The 18,844-nt window shown below is 37.4% G+C and overlaps 1 protein-coding gene across 1 annotated transcript in view; it reads left to right on the forward strand.

Moving 5' to 3' along the window:
* The first annotated feature begins 2,917 nt into the window (after positions 1-2,917).
* Positions 2,918-18,844, forward strand: part of FSTL5 (follistatin like 5) — a 415,275-nt gene continuing 399,348 nt past the window's right edge. Inside the window, exons 1-2 of the mRNA XM_040555979.1 lie at positions 2,918-3,150; positions 3,289-3,411. The gene's annotated coding sequence lies outside the window, so the exon portion shown is untranslated. The remainder of the gene's footprint in view (positions 3,151-3,288; positions 3,412-18,844) is intronic.

Raw genomic sequence — 18,844 nt, forward strand, 5'->3', positions numbered from 1 at the left:
TTTTATGTACTGAAAACACAGTCCAAAAGTAGAAAACACAAAGGCTAAAAGTAAAGTAAATTAGATTATAAAGTTAATTAGATATGTTGTTTGTTGTTGTTTTCCTAACACAAGCTTAATGCTAATAGAAATTGTTGCAAACCTTAAATATTTAGTTGCTTTAAACAAATAACTATTTTCTTTGGAAAAGTCTGAAGAAGATACTGCATGTGCAGAGCACTTATGCTAAGGGATCTTCTATCCCTTTACAAAAGTTAGCTAAACTCTGCAGTAGTCTCATTTAATAGCAATGCCAATAATGTTGTGCATATTATGGAATAAAAGATTTAAGGTGGATAAGAACATAAACTCTGTTCTCATTATAGAATCTCACTTTATTTGGTATTCAAAAAATAAGTGATATATCAGGAAAGATGATCAAGAGATACTTGCGGAGCCGTAGCTACAGGTTGTAATTCTCCCCAGACAGACCATTTTATTTGGGAGAATGAGTAATTTCACTGTACTTAAAGAATAACGATCTATATTAAGTAATTATTTTTGATATTTTTTATCCTACAGGTAGATAACAACTGAAAAAAGGTCATTTTGAATAGTATGGCTTTATTTTTCAATTATACCAAAATTGTTCCTTTTTTTTTTTAAAAAAAAATAATCACATATTACATGTGCATTCAGGCATAAATAGTTAAAAGAACACTCATTGAAGTTTATTAGCCTTCTAATCTGAAAAATTAAATTTAATTGTAATGAAATTAAATTTTCATCTGAAAGTCTTACAGTGATAGCAAATCCTATTATTATACAAGCCACAAGGATGGTTCATCCACTCTATTTCAGCTGTTCCTTTATTTTCTTCCTATTTGTAATCATTCCCTGGCCCATTTTCTAGCTTCCTTTCAATTATAAAGTTCTCTTTTAAACCGAGTCATATTTTTTTCCATTTCTGCTTGCCTTGTCTATCTGTTATAAGCAACTCTCTCATTTTTGGCACATCAGCTTTTTTTTTCCTTTCAGCCCCTTAGATACCACTTTTTTTTTTCTTTTTTTTTTTTTTTTTTTAAATCAGCATTGTAGGGGAAAATAGCAGACAAATGCAAGAGCAGTTGTGCAAATAGAAGACACAAAATAGCTGCTAAATGAGAGAAATGGGGCTCAGTAAGTACTTCAGTCATGGATGACTTTTCAGCATGGGCTTATCGATAACAGTTACATGTTCAACACTATTCTGATCATCCGAAGCATGGAAATGCTATGCTTTCCTATTAGCTTAGGAAAATGTTCAGCAGAATGCTACACTTTTCTGGTAATAAAACAGATTTAGCCATTCACTGTAATACTAGCACAGATTTGTAGCTGTCACCAGAATACGTCTATGATAACTGCCTTAAAAGTTTCAGGACTATTTTTTCATTATTATAACTAAACACTTTTTCTTGGTTGAATGTTATTTTCCTCAGCTATGGATTCATTGTGAAGTTAGAATAATGATCATGTTTTGTAATGTCTTTCAGATTTTCTTTACATTGTGTGTGCTGGCTCTTTCCTTTAGGAGTGCTGTCAAATTACCGTACTCATTATCCAAGCTGTGGACAGTATTAAGTTATCATAATAAAAATCACATTCTCTTCTCTATGTAATATGGGGCTCTAAATCTCTTAACATGTTGAAGCTGGAATTACTCTTTAATAATACAAACAGTTACAATTCTTTTATTCATACTTTATTCATGAAGGAACATTTGTATAAAATATGATTATTGAGGATCACTTCTTCAGATACAGGGTCATTCTTGGACAATGTGGTCATCAGTTTCTCTTTTTTTTTCAGACAGATTTTCCACCCCCCCCCCCCCTACTTTTCTTCCTGTAATGGCTTATATATATAATCATCTCCTCCTTAAGGATCTCTCTTCCAATGTAGAAGACAAAAACTGTGCAGTCATAAAATCAAGTTTGCCTGGAATTAAAGAGAAAAAAAATTAAATTGCACCATTATACTCATGCATAAAACAGTGTAATCTAGCTCTAAACCAAAATAGTCTTTGAGTGCGTTGCCAGAGGCACTATATCAAGATCAATCATGCCACACTGCCGACATGGCAGATTCCATTCATTTTCCCAAACAAAAACCCATATAGTGTCTTTGAGCTTAGAATGTGCATTTTTTCCCCTAGCGCCTAATACACAAACTTGGGAATTTTTAGGTATACCGCTGTTAAAATTACACCTGTTCCCACCCAATCTGTTCAGAGGTTGCCCTCTCTTTTACAACGAGAGCAATCTATTTCCCAGTTTGCTTCTGATAGTACTGTTTCCAGACATACTTTTCTGTTATGCTTACATGCTCAGAACTGCATTTCCTGATTTTGACACTCGTTACAATACAAAATGTACTCTAGCACCACACTGAGACAACCCAAGTTTAGACATCCATACCAAAAAAGCAGGAAGACGGCACTGCTTCAAATGCAATGTATCTCAGGAGACCCTGCAGCACCAGGGAAGCCCCAAGGCCACAGTGTGGTGGATGTCCCTCAGAAGGAGGCAGATGAGGAGGAGGAATAACACCTCTATGACTGTAACACAAGGACTTCACCAAAACAACAAGAACGGCATAAAAACCTGTAGAACCATTCTGATGTGATTCCTGGTGTTCGTAGTAAATTGTTTGCTACCTGCATCACTGATAGACTCACTTGTGGTTTCTTCCATCAGGCCATTAACTGGTCTGTTAGCTCTTTCTTAGGGGCAAATAGCCACCAGGCTTTTACACTTAGGAGCTAACTCTTCTTCCAGCAGTCATACTAAGCTCTCCTGCTTACACAACTGACAGTAATTACAACAGCCTTGTCCCAGGTGCTTGATGTAATTACATATAAAGGAGGGGCTCCTACATGAGAGGTTTTTATTGATGGGGTTGGGGGGAACACTGCTGTGAGCACTCTGTAGTGGGACTGTGCAATAGAAGGCAAAAATGGTTTCATAATCTTAAGGCTTCATGGATGAACACAGGACAACTTCAGCTGGGCTGCAGAGAACATATTCTGGCGGACAAATATGTGGAGTAATGCTGTGTTTGGGAGAGACGTCTTGCTGGAAGGCATTCACCAGAAGTTTAAGCAGATGGATGGATATCAGTGTTAAACAGGTAAGCTTACTTTTCTTGCTGTTGTTGTGAGAGGCCTGCCTGGGGGCGATGGGAGCACCTCATGGGTTGCTCCAGTGACCAGATAGGCAGCTGATACAGGGGATCTGGGAAGCCCAGATGCGCTATCCCATTTTCTAGGTGTGCAGCTCAGCAGCACCTTCTGCACCAGACTGTCCTGGTGCGCAGGAGCTGGCTTCAGGAGGAAGAGGGAGCTGCTGGGCATAAGACACCAAGAAGGCCTAACCTCATAATAGGGGTATGGTAAATCAACTTTGTGTTTTTAGATGTAGTACTTGTGATGCTGCCACTTTCATGCTCTTGTTCTTTTCTCTGGTAAGTGACCAGTTCCCTTAAAATAAATAAAACTGTAATCTGGTAATTACTCTACTTGAGAGACATGTGCAATACGCAAACAGTGAAAAATCTGCGCAGAGCAGCTTCTGGCTTGAGCAAACTCAGTGCTTGAAATATTCAAGTGTATTACCTCAATTTGTATCCTGAAGTTAACAAACAGGTTCTTTACAATGAGAATATTCTTATTATGTATGCAAAAGCACAGTAGCTCAAATGACCCATGAAAATATGCTTTTTTTTTTTTGCAAGTATTTTATGATATTTTTCAGGAGCGGAATTCATAAAATGTCTTCCCCCCCAATATGCACTCAACTCTTCAAAATAGAAAACTAAAATATATGTATTTATGTATGTAATATGGAGATTTTTGATGAAGCTCTTGCACTGAAAAATACCTCAGAATTGCAGCTTAGCAGTGGGAGTGAAGTGTGGTTCAATTGCAGTAACTTTGTAGTCTCCCATGTGAAGCTTGATTCTGATAACTTAAGATACTTTGAATCTCATGCCTTCACTTATATACCACAAAGTCATGTGTAAACCTGCACTGTATTCAGTTTCAGTGGGACTCATTTCCTTTCTCTGAAGCTGTAGTGATAAGCACACACAGCTGTAGTAAGTGTCCAAGATTCTTTCTCTTTCTGTAGAGCAATGGCCCAAACTGTATATTATCAAAGGCATTAGTGAAACTACTAATAGTTGGTATAGATCTGCAGTTAGAGAGCAAGCTTTATGCACTCGAGTGAATCTTCAGTATTGCTAATATCCTTACAAGAGGATATGCTGTTGCGTGCTACTTAAAGCTATTTTTAAAGCATGTTTTGAGCTAGAGGTAGCTGGAGGAACTTACAACCTCAGTTGTGGTCCTATGAATGTTGTTTCTGAGGAGGAATTTTTCACAGCTAGTGAAATATGTTTCAGCATTTCTCATATCATCTTGAAAAGAGGTAAAAATCTTAATAAAGAAAAATATAAATTCTAACAAACAAAATCTCATATTGAATACTTCACACACTTCAGTTTTGCTTGTCAGGGGATTTATTTTTTAAACTTTGATTTTTCACCAAATTGCATGAAAATATGTAACTTTTGGATGCTTTTATTTTTAATAAATAAAGGAGGCTAGATGTGATTGTTACTTCGGTGTTACTTTTGTTATGAAGAGTACTTTCGTGTTATACACCGTTGAGCTTCAGCCTGAAGATTCTGAACTTGGTGTTTAGATGTTTTACAAGTCTGATATAAGAGGATCCACATGTAAAAATGTGGTTATTTATCACTTCATGTCAATTAGGGTGCATCATATAAGTATCAAAAGGAAAGCATACTTCCTGCTGTTCTCCAAGCATCTAGAAGTCTGTAAAGATTTCATGTAACTTGTATTTCACCAGAATGCGAATTACTGCCTCTAAAAGTGATCTCAGTATGTCTGTTATTTCTCACACAATCTTTATTGTTGTATTTTGAAGTGTCTAGGTATGGTTTGCCAAACCATTAGTGATTAAATGAAATATTCTATACTTCATGTTAATTTAAAACCTTTGAATCGTCTTTAATGGCCTACTGAAGTTTGTTTAACCTTTTTTAACATGTAACATTTTTTAACATTTTTAACATGTAATGTGTAACAAAAACTGATCTTAGAAGAAATTTTTCAGTCATTCTCAGGCCAATTTAAGCAAGAAATATAAAGGACATTATTTAAATCACAGATGAGTTTAAGTTGGAAGAAACCTCCAGAGGTCACTTGGTGCAAGCCCCTGCTCAAAGCAGAGCAAAAAGATAAATCCAACTTCGTTAAAGAAAGTTTCAGTCTGACATATGATTTTGAATCTTAATAGCCAACTATTCTGTTGGCTCGAAATAGCCTCTTCACAAAATGTAATATGAATGAGCATATATCAAGTGTGTATTGATCTATGCATGCTGGGAATGATTACGTATTTTTATTTCTTTCTAAGTTGCAGAGTTTAACTCAATAGTGATTGTGCCAAGCAAATAACTTTATATTAAATAACTTTATACAGCTTGTAGTAAAGACTGACTGCTAATTTGTGAAGGTAATGAGACCATCCCTAACTTGCATGCTTTAAGTAATACTCTTCAGCACTTCTGAGCACCTGTAGATTCCTTTAGTTTGTTGCTAATTTTAGAAGCTCTACATTTTACTAAATTCCAGTTCTCCAAATGCTCCTCCTCCTTGCCTTGGTAATGACAGTGAATGAGATGGAATTATATTATCATTCTGTGAGAATAACAGGGCTTTAATGAAGCTAACCCTTATTTTTTTTCATAAGCACTTGGGGTGGGGGGGAGCAGGTAGGGTTTCTGTAGTTGCATTCAAAAGACGTTTTTTCAGTGTTGTCTTGGTCGTAGAAATACATCATATAATCTAGATAGACACAACAACAAAGGTTAACGAAGGCATCCACACTATTATGTAAATTCTCTTCTACAACAGAATAAAATCAGGGCCTGAGTATAACTTTTCTTTTTCTAATTTGTTGGGGGGAGGTGGATTGTCTTGATAGTGTGTTGTTCCAATGAATTGTGACAATCCAGAAGGACACCTCAGAGGAAGACAACTTTGTCTTTCAGAAACCAACTGAAGCCTGACCATTCTGTCACATTACTAAACTCAAATACTAAATGTTAGAAATCTCCCAAAGGTGATAAGTTTCCTAAGGCACGAGTGTAGCAGGTGTAGATCACAGAAATTAACTAAGATATACAGGAGCATGTACAGATATGAAATAGTTCATTTCCAGAGAAAGGAGGAAGGAAACAAGAGAAACAGGATTTGAAAGGATATGATATATACCAGGTACAGCCTAACCTGAAATTTTAATATTTAATTGATGAGGCTCAAAGCTTGCTTTTACTCTATCAGTAGTCTTAATTTTGGTGTGTTTGACATTTTCATTGCAACTTGACTACAATCATTCCATGGAAAATTACTTTGCATTTTTTTTTTATTATTTTAAAATGCCGTGGGGGCCCAGAGAGGGCTGTCCTAGATGGCCCACTCTGGAGACTGCTGACGTTCAAAGCATTCTTGGGCTAAATTAAGGTGATGCAACACCAAGCGATCAATTGAAAAGTTCTATTGATGGCAGGAGTTATTCTGGCAGAAACTGAATAAATCTTGTTTATAACAGGAGATATTTGGACCTTGTTATTTTGCAGAGGGTTGAACGGCTCATAACGTGCTGAAGAGAGGGAGAAAGAAAGAGAGGGAGAGAACGAAATCCTGCACAATAACATAAATCCAATATTTACAAGCCATCTCCCTCACCATGTGAGCCAAATAGATATTAGAAGAGAGAAAATTCAGGACCAAGTCCCTCAAGCCAGTCCTTTGGCTGCATGGCCTTGAAGAGGTCTTCGTTCTGTTCTGATGTTTCCTTCATCTTTTCCTGCACTTTCTTGATTGTAGCTGTAGCACTGTGTATGGTAACGCACCGTTCTCCAGCTGTATGGTTTAGCATGCTGAACTTTCCCCTGTTCAAGGGTAATTAAGGTTTCAGGGGGAATGCACACTCTCCTTTCCCTCCACCAGCTACCCAGAAATTTTGCCTTAGGGTATGGCGGTATTGTCTTTTCCACTAGAATCTGGCCTCCCAAACTTTCTAAATGGACAACTGTATCCTTTTGAGTCTGCCCCACCACAGCGACACTGGGGCTGCCATTCAGCACATCGTCAATATACTAATATATTTTGACTTCTTCCCTGGGCGTAATTTGGGCATGCTCTTGTGCTCAGGCATAAGGGGCAATGAATGGTTGGTGAGTGATGCATCCCTGAGGGAGATGGGTGGATGAGTACTGTATATCTTCCCAGGTAAAAGCAGAGTGCTCTCTGTCCACCTCCCACAAAAGAACCATAAAGAACATATCCTCTATATCAATAGTTGCCAGAATTGTGGCTTGTTCCTGGATGGTTGTAACCAGTTTTGCTGTGTTTGGCACGCTAGTGGTTAAGGGACCTTTGTTAGTATTCGGGTGCCGATAATCAACTGTTAGTCGCCACCTGCCGTCCGGCTTGTGTACAGGCCAAACGGGAGAATTACAGGAATTTACAAGGAGAATTACTCCTTTCCCCTTTAGATCTGAAATCATGGGGGCGATCCCTTGTTTATCCCGTAGAGGGAGAGGGTAGTGTTTAACCTTTACAGTTTTGGAGGTAACTCATTAGCTAAGATTGCAATTCTATGAGCCTGTGGGTCAGGACAATAAATCCGGACCTAAGCCATGCAAGGGTGGGAAGGCCTGGCACTACAGGCCTCCAGCCCCTCCAGGAGAGGAGTGTAATACCTATGATTGAATCTCCTAGGGAGACCATAGTAAAAACCTACGAATTCAGGTAACTGATCCCTGTGAAAACCTACAAATACAGGGAACAGATCCCTTGTTAGTCTTCAGCCTATTATTCCTCACTGGAATATGGCACTTCTCAGAGAAGGGATCAGGGGTCACCTGGTTCCATCAGTCCCTTCAGCGGTACCAAGGGTATCCTGTCCATGACACCAGCTTAAAAATGTGGGGGCCCAGGGAGGGCTCTCCTGGATTACCCACTTGGAAATTGCCGATGTTGAAGTATACTTGGGCTAAATTATGGTGATGCAACACCAAATGATCAATTGAGATGTTTTACTGACAGCAGAAGCTATCAGGCAGAAACTGATTAAACGTTGTTGTTTATAACAGAAGCTATTTGACCTTATTATCTTGCAAAGGGCTGAATGGCCCATAAAACCTGGTGAAAAAGAGAGATGGAGAGTAAGATAGGCAGAGGAAAGGGCCGGATCACCACTCTGGGTTCCAGCAACATCTGCACCAGCTCCTGCTGTGTGTGATGGGGGTAGGTGTGCAGTGGCTGCCCTGAGTCACGCTGCTTGGTAGTGTGAACCAAATCAAAATAGAGCCTATAACATGAGACTTTTTTAAAGTAAAAAAAGTTAACTTTGAAAATTAATTAACAGTAATACTGCAGTTGCTAGACCAAACTAATATAATCAACCTTCGAGATAGGATATTGCAGTTTTGGAAAACCAAACAGATTTAAAGGAAGAAACCTCTTTGTAAGGACAGACTGCCCTTACGCTTTTTCCCAAGATAATCTTCAGTGTCCCTTCTCAAACAAAAGCAAGCAACAAAACCAAAACATTTGTAATAACTAAGAAAACTGATCTTTCAAAGTTCTTCAGAATGTGTTCTTTCAGTGAGAGCTTGCCCACCTCTAGATGCTAGCTCAGTTTAGTGATTTCAACAGTTAAATGCATGCCTGTGTATTTTTGCTGAATTTGAGACATTAGGTTATGTTAGGAGTGTTACTTGCATAAGTGCACTCACAGAAGATTTAGAAAACTGTAATTAAATATAGAGATATCCTGTGGATTTTTCATTAAGTAGTGCCTCTTTCCATAACAGCTGTAAATGGAATATAAATAAATATATCTTAGCAGCAACTATTTAGTTATTCACAATGGATTTGAACCACAGATAAGTTGCTACAGCCCATCAAGATATTAGTCTGTAGCATCCACAAGTATTTTGTATTGCAATTTGGTAAATCTTAATTTGTCATGAAACAGCTCATCTTTCATATGAGAGCCTGTGAGGAAAAGTCAGCAGTCTCAGAGGTGCCAGATTTTTATTATTTTTTTTTTCTGGGGACCTAGAGAAGACTGCAGCATTTGTCTTGTCATTGATAAATACAATGAAAATGGCTGGATAGATTGCCTAGCTGGTGAAAGGACCATGTTTTGGAAGAATATAATGATTGAGGGAGGTGCATGTACAAACCTTTTTACATTAATATTTATTCCAAGTCTGCTTTACGAGTTATTAGCAGAGCTGTGAATGCTGTTGAGCACTAGCTATCCTTTTTGGTGTCAGTGTTGTGCTGTCCTTGTTCAAAAAGGTATCGATCAGATTGGTGTTTGGTAGTTGTTGCCTTTCTGCATTTTTCTACTGTTGGCTGGCTCTTGAGGAAGGACCCAATCTTGCACTAGACTTGTCTGCTCTTTATCTACCATATTGACTCTTGTAGTCATTCCTGTTGTGGTTTTTTTTTTTTTGGTTTTGTCTAAAACTTAGCATCCATGGCATGATGTAATTTCTGACTTAAGTTTTTTGTCTGACTTGGTTCCTACATTGTTTTTTTTGCCTAATGTGCTTGGTGTTACCTGAAGGCACTATTATAAAAAGGACGTGGGAAGTACCCTCTGACAGAGGACCAAGTAAATGTTTCTAGTGTGACCTGTACCAGGCTCCATTCCCCTGGACCTGTCTAGTTTCTTGCTTGCTTTATTTTGAACTGTCCAGACCTTCAGCTTCTGAAACCTAAAGTCCAAATAACAGCCAAGATGTCCTTGACTAAAAGAAAATTGGCCTTTAGGTGAAAGTTAAAATGGAGCTTAATGTTCAGTGAGTATCGTACAATACTTGTAGAATATGTTATGATGATGATTTCCATGAGACAACGCAGTTGTTCTCAGGTGCCAGATTTATTGCAGAAGCAAGAATTATCACCGCTATTTTTCCAGGTAGTCAGCATCCATATAAGGAAGGAAAGGACAGAGATTTTTCACCAACATATTAGTTGTTTGCAGCTGTTTATTTTCTTGTTAAACTCTTTTTTTTTTAAATTCGTCCTGATATTTGTGTGGCAACAAGTGGATTTGGAATTATTCTACTTAAGTTGTGACAGTGTCACAAATTTCAGTTTTCAATCTTTGCTTCTACAGTAAAATAACAAGATTTTATAAAATATGCTGGGCTTAAAATGCTGTAGTTGAATTGTACGGCCAAACTAATCTTTTATTTAAAAAGCAACCTTTTGTGAAAACAAGATTAATGTTATAGCTTGACAGTAGCTCTACCAGTATGTTTCAGACTCAGGATTTAGGCTTTTTTTTTTTTTTGGTCAGGGTGAATGTTTAAAGATTTATGTGCTTACTTGTAGAAATGCTATATTTTGACCTTTCCAGTTCTTGTTTCTTCAACATTTCAAAAACTTATAATAGGTTATATTGGGAATTTTATCATACTATAGATGAATTTATAGATTTGTTTCATTAACTACTAAGGAATCAGGAAGCGCTCCATTGATTTAACACTTCTCAGTGAGACTTGCAAAAACTGGGGTCAAATTTGAATTTTGTGAGCTTAAATAATTTCAGCACAGCCAAGATCTAGTTTAAATTGTTTCAAATGTTTGTCAAATCCTGCTTTTACTATGGCCATGCATAAATTATTTCACAAATAACGTATTTTTCTAGTTAAAAAAGGTACTAATATATATATACACAGACATCTACATAGTTATGCTTATTGTTCTTATGTGTGTGTATATTTTGTGAGAGGTGAAGAATGCATTTCAATAAAACATTGGTTTTGTTCTCTGTTTACTGTGAACTTCTGACATGGTTTGCAGAAAAAAGTGGAAAAAAATGCTCTCAAAAACAGTAAAACCTATCATTAAGCACCACTCTCAGTAAAGAAACATCACCAGATATGCCAATTTATTACATGAAAATATGGTTCCCAATCTTTCTTTTTTTTTTTTTTTTTTTGGACTGTGTAAGAAGGGAGTTGCTAGGACAGTCTGGCCTACCTGAAGCACTGAAGGGAAAGATCTTGAGAGACAGTTTTCTGTCATCTGCACATATTGCCACCTTGCCTGGGGCTGCGATTGCCTTTGGCAGATGGGGAGACCAGAGATGGGAAGAGGATCCCCTAGGGAAATGAAAGACAAGCTATAGTTTGATGCTGGATTTGTAAAAAGCATAGGAGCATGAACAGCACAATAATGGAAGTGGCAGCCTCTCAAATCTTTGAATCTGAAATGATTCAAATCTTACAGATTTAGTAGGGAAAAAATATTTAAAGGAGGCCTAAGAATGTTCAGCTAAGGTTTTGCTGTGTAACCTTTTCTAAACAATCTATCAGAAGTCAAAACAATTGTGGTTAATACTATTGGACCTTAATGCTACTGTCTGCAAACATTTTTTGGGGGGGAAATTTAGTGGCAGGAAACAAATTGTAATGAAGCAGAGAAAGAGTGCTTTTTATAGTATGAAAGATGAAGCCTGAGTTAGGGATAGCTTTTTCGCATGGCAGAAAAATTTTGAATGTGCTTTGCAGATACTGCCACCAAATGAATAAAAAGAATGTGTGGGGTCATCACTGGGGCGTGAACGTATTCCAGAACAGTGAGTTTTCATTACAAGTATTCATAATGCAATGACTTCTCCAAGGTCCCAAAGCTCTAACTGGGGCCATAAGCAGAAATTATGAAGTTGTGTGTTTAAAAAAAAAAAAAAACAACCTCTTCTGGCTAGACAGAAGGTTCTGTAGAGAAGCTATGTTTTGTAAGCATGTTGTTTAGAGAAGTAATGTCTAGTGTTGCTGAGAAAAATGCTTTTGTCAACGGTAGTTTGTTTAATTTGTGTTTTACTTGGGAAAGGACAGTGTGAAAATTTTTTTTAAAATATTAATACATTGCTAAAACAAACAGCAGTTGCATCGTACTGTTTAGTGAGGATACTTAGAATATCTTTACAGGATTTCTTCCCCACATTATGATAATAACATTATAATAAAAGGAACTGTAACAGGAAGAGTGTGAAACAGTGGTCTTCTGCTTCATGTTGTAATGACTTCCTAACCCAGAGCATAGAGCAGTGCTTTGTACCAATGTGTTGTGCAGCTAAGCACCACACAGCCATTTGCTCCCTCCCTGCCCCTGCAGCGGGATGGGGGAGAGAATCAAAAGAAAGAAAAAGAAAGGTAAAAACTTGTGGATTGAGAAAAAGACAGTTTAATAGGACAGAAAAGGAAGGGAAAATAATGATAAAAATATAGAAAGCAAGTGATGCACAATGCAGTTGCTCACTACCTGCTGACTGATGCCTATCCCATCCTCAAGCAGCACCTGCCCACCCTACCCTGGCCTGCTCCCCCCATGTCATCGCTGAGCGTGAGGCCGGGCAGTGTGGGACATCCCTTTGGGCAGCCTGGGCCAGCTGTCCTGGCTGGGTCCCCTCCAGCTCCTGGGGCACCCCCTACCCCTGGGTGGCAGGGCAACGTGAGGAGCTGGGACGGCCTCGCCTCTGGGCCAGCGCTGCTCTGCAACAGCTCAAACATCATTGTCAGCATTTTTCTAATTCTCAATAGAAAACACAGCACCATACCAGCTACTAGGAAGAAAATTAACTCTATCCTAGCTGAAAATAGGACAACGAAGAAAATGACTGCTAAATAACAAAGTTTGTGGGTTTTTTTTGTTTGTTTGTTTAAAACGTGTAAAGAAACAGGATATGTTTCTATAATGAACTGTTAATCTTTGATTACTAATCAAAAATCTAATATAACAAAAAAGATAAAAATAACCTGAGTTTTATAATTTAAAAAAAAAAAAAACGCATGTGGTGTCTTCCTTTATGGTTAGTAGCTCTGTTCTTGGAGTTCTTAAAGGACGGTGAAAGTCACAAATCCTGTTGAATTACATAGGTATACCTGATTTACTAATGAAACAATCCAGTGAACTGCTGATTCTTTTTTGGGAGCTTGTTGCATTCAGCACAGCTAAGAAGGGTAGGAGTACTGGAAAAGGAATATTTGTTTTTATACTGTTGAATACTTGAGTAAGGAGTAAGGTTGTTTCTCCCCCACACGGTTGCTTTGCCATTATGCTCTGATTTGCATCAGGCTCTTGATCAGTTCGATCCCCCCTTCAAACATCATTCACAGGTAAACCTCTTATGCAGATTTCATACAAAGAGTACGGCATTTGTGAGCTTTGCTGTCCCTGATAAATGCCGTCTGCTTTGATATGAATAAAATCACTTTGGGGCCCAGAGATGAAAAGAATCCAGGTAGACTAGAAGAAGTGGCAAGCTTGTGGTCTTTTTTTTTTAAATATGAACTAAAGCCTTCGGATTTCTGTTACCCTGAAAGTGGCTGTTACACTGAGTGATCAGCAATAATTGGCACGTGAGAAAGGGATGAACGATTGGTCAAAATCCTTTTTCCAGGAAGAAGAAAAGGAAATCGTAGTAAAACACAGTGATACCCTATGCACAGTTGTGACTTCTAATGAGGAGTTATCCTTTTGGACCGGTCATCTTGCTGGCAAGGATAGACAGCCTTTGAGGTTCTGGGAGGAGTGGTGTTCCTGTGTTCATGGTCCACTTCCAAAAACCCCGTTGTGTCTTTTGCCTTACCTTACAGAGCCCTTCCTATTACAGAGATGCAGCAGAAAGTCTCACTGGGAGCTGATTTTGCTTCTGAAATTGTTTAATTCTCCAAGGTTGTGTTTTGGGTAAATCTTATACATCTGCAATACGTGCTATAAATATTTCTTTCCTTTATGCACAAAAGACTGGTGGCTATTATCTTAGAATAAAAGGAGAATCCTGAGCTTGCTTGGAAGAGAATGATCAGCTTGAAAAGACATCTCTTTTAGTCTGTGGTATCTAGCTGACAAAATATGTAATCTTTTAAGACCGTCTATTGCATTTCCCTTTCTCCCATAGAGTTCAGGTGAAAACAAAGAGCAAATCAAGTTATTAACAGAATATACTTCTGAGAATTTCAGTTACGAGTTATAGGAGTTATCAGTGGGTTAATGCTCTGTAAAAATCACAGGCTAAAATAACAGTTGGGAAGAAATTTCACTGTCAAATGAAAAATGTCATCCAATATCATTCATTATTTAAAATCAGTGCGTAATTCAGTCTTGTTTCTTTTAGCTCTTTTTATGAAAAGAGGAAAAAATGTTTTAGGCCTAATTTGTTTCTATGATGCACATCTGTGCACTTGGAGTACATTCTTCCTCATAATAGCAGCTGATGAGACAACTAATGTTTACTTTAAAGAGGACTGGCAATTAAAAAAAAAAAATTTTTTTCTCCTTATACTACATTTCACATTCTCAAGAGGACTGTTATGTACTTCTTTGCCTGAAGCAATGGCTACTAGACATTAAGTCAGTGTGAAAGATGTATTTATAATCAAGAGCTAAGACTTCTGGTATGTGTAGTTTGGATACATGTGAACAATTGTCCAGGCCCTTGAAATTTATTGAATGGCTTGCTGCAGTTTGAAAAGCATTTATTTCCTTACCTCCTTAATCTTTCTGATACATCTTTGCTTTCCAGTCACTTGATGCATTTTTTTTTCAAATGTACTTTTGGTGACCCTTAAGGAAAGCAGTGTCCTTTTTTAAATTTGTATTTATTTATTCATTTTTTTTATTAAAGACCCAGTGAGCACTTCACACAAGTTCTACTCTGAGAGGTTTCCTCTCTTCTGTTTTCAGTGGTAAATAGTTGGTGCCAAAAGCATGGAAAGGATGTTTTGGGGGTAACTATTGGCTACCCTTTCATATAATAGGTGGCAGGTACTATAAAACAGTGGTGTATCTAAAAAGCATGACATCGCTTCCACTTACGCTTTTGAGTATTTGTTGGAGCCATTCTGAAATTTTCACTGGCCAGTCACAGACCTTCACACTTTGATCCTGTCCTGCTGTGTTAAGCATCTTCAAAAAAAAAAAAAGTTTCTGCTTTGTTTGCATCATAAGTATAGGAGACAACCTTTTTTTTCTTTGAGTTGGTGTAGTTATGGTAACAGGCATTTTTGTCTTCCTGAGGTCAGAAAAGAAACAATATAGTAACTTGCTGTTCTTTCTAGTGCCAGGCAAGAAATGAATCTGCTGTCTCTTTGAATCTATTTCAAGAGATTTGTATCCATCTGTAATTTCATCTGTTTACTGTATAATAAACATACAGAAGGATTCCCCACACCACAGCTGAAGGTTGGAAAAGGAACACCGGCGCTGCATCTCTCATGCTGGCTGATTATGCTGTAAGGCAGAATAGGAGTTACAACTTTGTCACATCCCACTGTCACACTCATTTTCATGAATACATCCAAGGACAGCTAGGGTGGCCTGGTGATGTCAAGTAGTGGGGAACAATTCACATTGCTTGGAGTTCTGCCAAAGAGCAGGGTGTTGGAAGGCTGATATTTTGCTTCATCTTCTCTGTTCTGCTTCAGTGCTTTCCATTGTGCAGTCACTTTTTTTTCACCTACTAAACCTGTGCTGCGACTGCCCATTCATGTAGTCCTGGTGTGAGTCTTGAAGTTATGATGGCTTCAGTGCAAAGGTGAATGGTATCCCTTGTTCATGTCACTGAAGGTCATATTTTACTCAACATAGAGAATCCCCACCCTACCCCCATAAACATCAGAACCCTTAATTTATGCAGTGGAAATTGAATAGAAGTTGCTGATTTTTCACTATTTCAATTTGAAATTCTTTTTCCTAAATATGCATGTAAAAGTTTTTTTTCTGTAATTTATCAAAACAGAGCTTGGACCAATTCATAAAATATACAGCATCCATTTTTATGTAAAATAACTTCTAAAAATACCCCTTGTGTCCTGAAAAAAATGCTTGGCTAAATATTGAAATGAAATGTAGCAGCTGTTACAAACAGATTTTTCTTTTTCCGCAAACAGTGAGGTTATAATATAGCAATTCAGTCATGCAGGGAGAAACTGAACAGAGACATGGGCGACAGTTTAATTTTTAAAAGCTGCCATGTCTTTCCAGGTAACACAGTTGGACACTGTTTTAGTCAGGGAGCTTCAGGAAACTTAAACCTAATAGATATGCAAATTAAAAATAATAAAAAACCTAACACAAAACAACAACAAAACAACAAAAAACACCTTTCTCATCTTGGCTTTCATGTCTGTGTAGATTGCCTTCTGCTGTATTTGAAAAATACTGCATTTTGTCTTATCTTCTTTCTTTTTCTATTTTATTTTTGTGTTGAAGCCTCTACAGTGTATGAATTTCAGTAAAAAGATTTTTTCTTTCAGTGACTTTTCAGTTGGCATTTTCATTTAGTATAACTCAACAGGAGGTTCATGTTTCTTTCACAAAATTAAATGAAAAGGTTAGACAATTCAGCTATTGAAATAGTGACTTTAAAGCCTGAAAACATTTCAAATCATTGTCTTAGCCAAGAAAAGAAACAACTGGATTATAGGATGTTTTCACTGTGTGTAGAAGGACATTCTGAATACAGTGAATACTGTACATAATGTTAGCAATTTTACCACAACTTTGTTTTGTTTCTAGTCCTTACAGGCAACTTCTGTAAAATACATTTAATTTTACCTTAAGAAGCCAGAAAGATGCTGGTAAAAGCTGTAGATGGAATATTCAAAGAACATGTGGACGAATAGAATTTTAATCATCCAAACATTATATAATTAGAACTAATTGACATTTCAACAGCATCCATGTGGAAGTATAGCTCTCCTCTTTTTGTAAGGGAATATACAAAATAAGACACGATAACATAATTTTGACAATGTTTGTTATTTCTTTGGATACATTCTGACTGATTTAATGAGAAATATCAGTAAGAGTAGTGTTAATATTTTGCAAATCTGAAAAAGTTCATTTATATCCTTTCTGTTCTAATAATTTTTTAATCTGCCTAGTTCTGCTAGTTGAAGATGAGCCCATGTTTTCAGTTGTTTATACCCCTGACAGGAAAGAAGATTGATGTGTTTGGGTGTTATGTCTTCATTTAATGATGGAGACCTGAATGCTACCAAACCTTCTGGGCTAAAAAGTGAAATTCATACTTTACTCTTGCTTTCTAACCTTTCTTTCCTTCCTCTACTTGCTGCTGTTTCTTATCAACAAAACCAATTCAGCTAAGGACAAAAAGCACCTGTAGCACTGTTTATCTTGCACCTCTCTACTCCATGTTATTAAGTCTGTCATAGCCATGCAGTCATGCCAATCCTTGTTTTTTGCTGCAAAGATGTAGGTAAAATGTCATTCCTTCTGCTTACTGTAGGGAGTCTATGTGCTAATTTAGTTACAAAATACATTCTTTGCATCCTAGAAGAAATAAATATTGCAAAACTGTTTGTGTGAGCTCATTGGTGAATCCTTGATTAGAAAGATTTACTCAGTAATAGTCTGACAAAGGCTCCCAAGCAATCACATTTGGTGAAAAAGAAATAATGTCATACTGAGAAAGGATGCAATTATTCTACACTCTAGCTTATGCTAGAGTGCACTATTCTTTGTGAAGTCGGCTTTGAGTGACTTTTAACGTACAGCACAATCAATACTCATTTGTTTAGGCAGAAACAACCTGGAGGTACCCAGAGCTGGAACTCTTCAAAGAAAGAGGGATCAGCTCTGAGTGCTGTGGAACAAAATAGTGAGAGTTTTTTGAATGGCGGCTTCCCATTTCCACTACAGACTATTTGAAGCACCAGATGCTTTATGGGTTTTGACTCCAAATAGTTGAGACACAAATCATTATCTTGATTGTCCTGCCTTCTTGTCCACTGCTGCCTCATCTTGCTATTATGTTCCTAGCTAGTATGCTAGACTCTATATTCTTTAAGACTTGATGTTTAGCAATTACTGGTTCACAGCGTAGTATACTCGCTTTGAGGATAAGAACTCTATAAGCTTTTGTAATTGCCTAGGTGTACGAGGGGAAAAAAAAGAATGTCCTTGGATTCCAGCTATTATCAGAACTACTCTATGTTGAAAACATCAGTGAAAGACTGTTTGACATATCCTTACCTAAATAAAGGATATAAATACGGGATGTTTGTCTTAGGTGCACAGAGAGGTACTGTGTATGCTGGCTTTCCACTAGGACGCGATCCCTTTCCTGTTAAAAAGTCATTAATGTGGCACTGTACTGGTACTACGGAAGTCCAGCACAAAAGCAGGCTCTACTACTGCTAGCACTGTATGCTGACGTGGCTAAATGGCTTCTTGGCTCATACATCAGTGCAGTGGTATATCAGCAATAATCATAAAGAAATGCTTCCCAACAGTCTCATTTCTCTGATAAATGAAGGAGCCCATGGGGACAGCATGGCTGTACTTTCTATTTCGTCATGTGTCTTTATTTATTTATAAAATTGGAGGGGGGTTAATTCTGAGTTATATCTTTATGAATAAATATTGTCTCCTTTACAAGATAAAACTGGAACGTGGAACTGCTGAACTTAATTAGCAATTCATAGACAGTATTATATCTTATGTTCTTCTTTTGAACATGATAATCTTTGAGGTGTGCATAGATATAAACTCTCACAGCAAACTTTTCATTTAGCAACTACATGAATGTGCAGCTAAGCACAATGCTTAAATTAAAAGTAGCACAAACAGCTGTCAGCAATTCTTTTGTTGCTGTCTATTTTCAAATACTGTATTGTTTCATTTTTCTGTCACGGTATGGTTTCCTATGTTTAGCATTTACCTAGAATTTTATTGACC

This window comes from Cygnus olor, chromosome 4, assembly GCF_009769625.2.
Source record: "Cygnus olor isolate bCygOlo1 chromosome 4, bCygOlo1.pri.v2, whole genome shotgun sequence".
NCBI classification, from domain to species: domain Eukaryota; kingdom Metazoa; phylum Chordata; class Aves; order Anseriformes; family Anatidae; genus Cygnus; species Cygnus olor.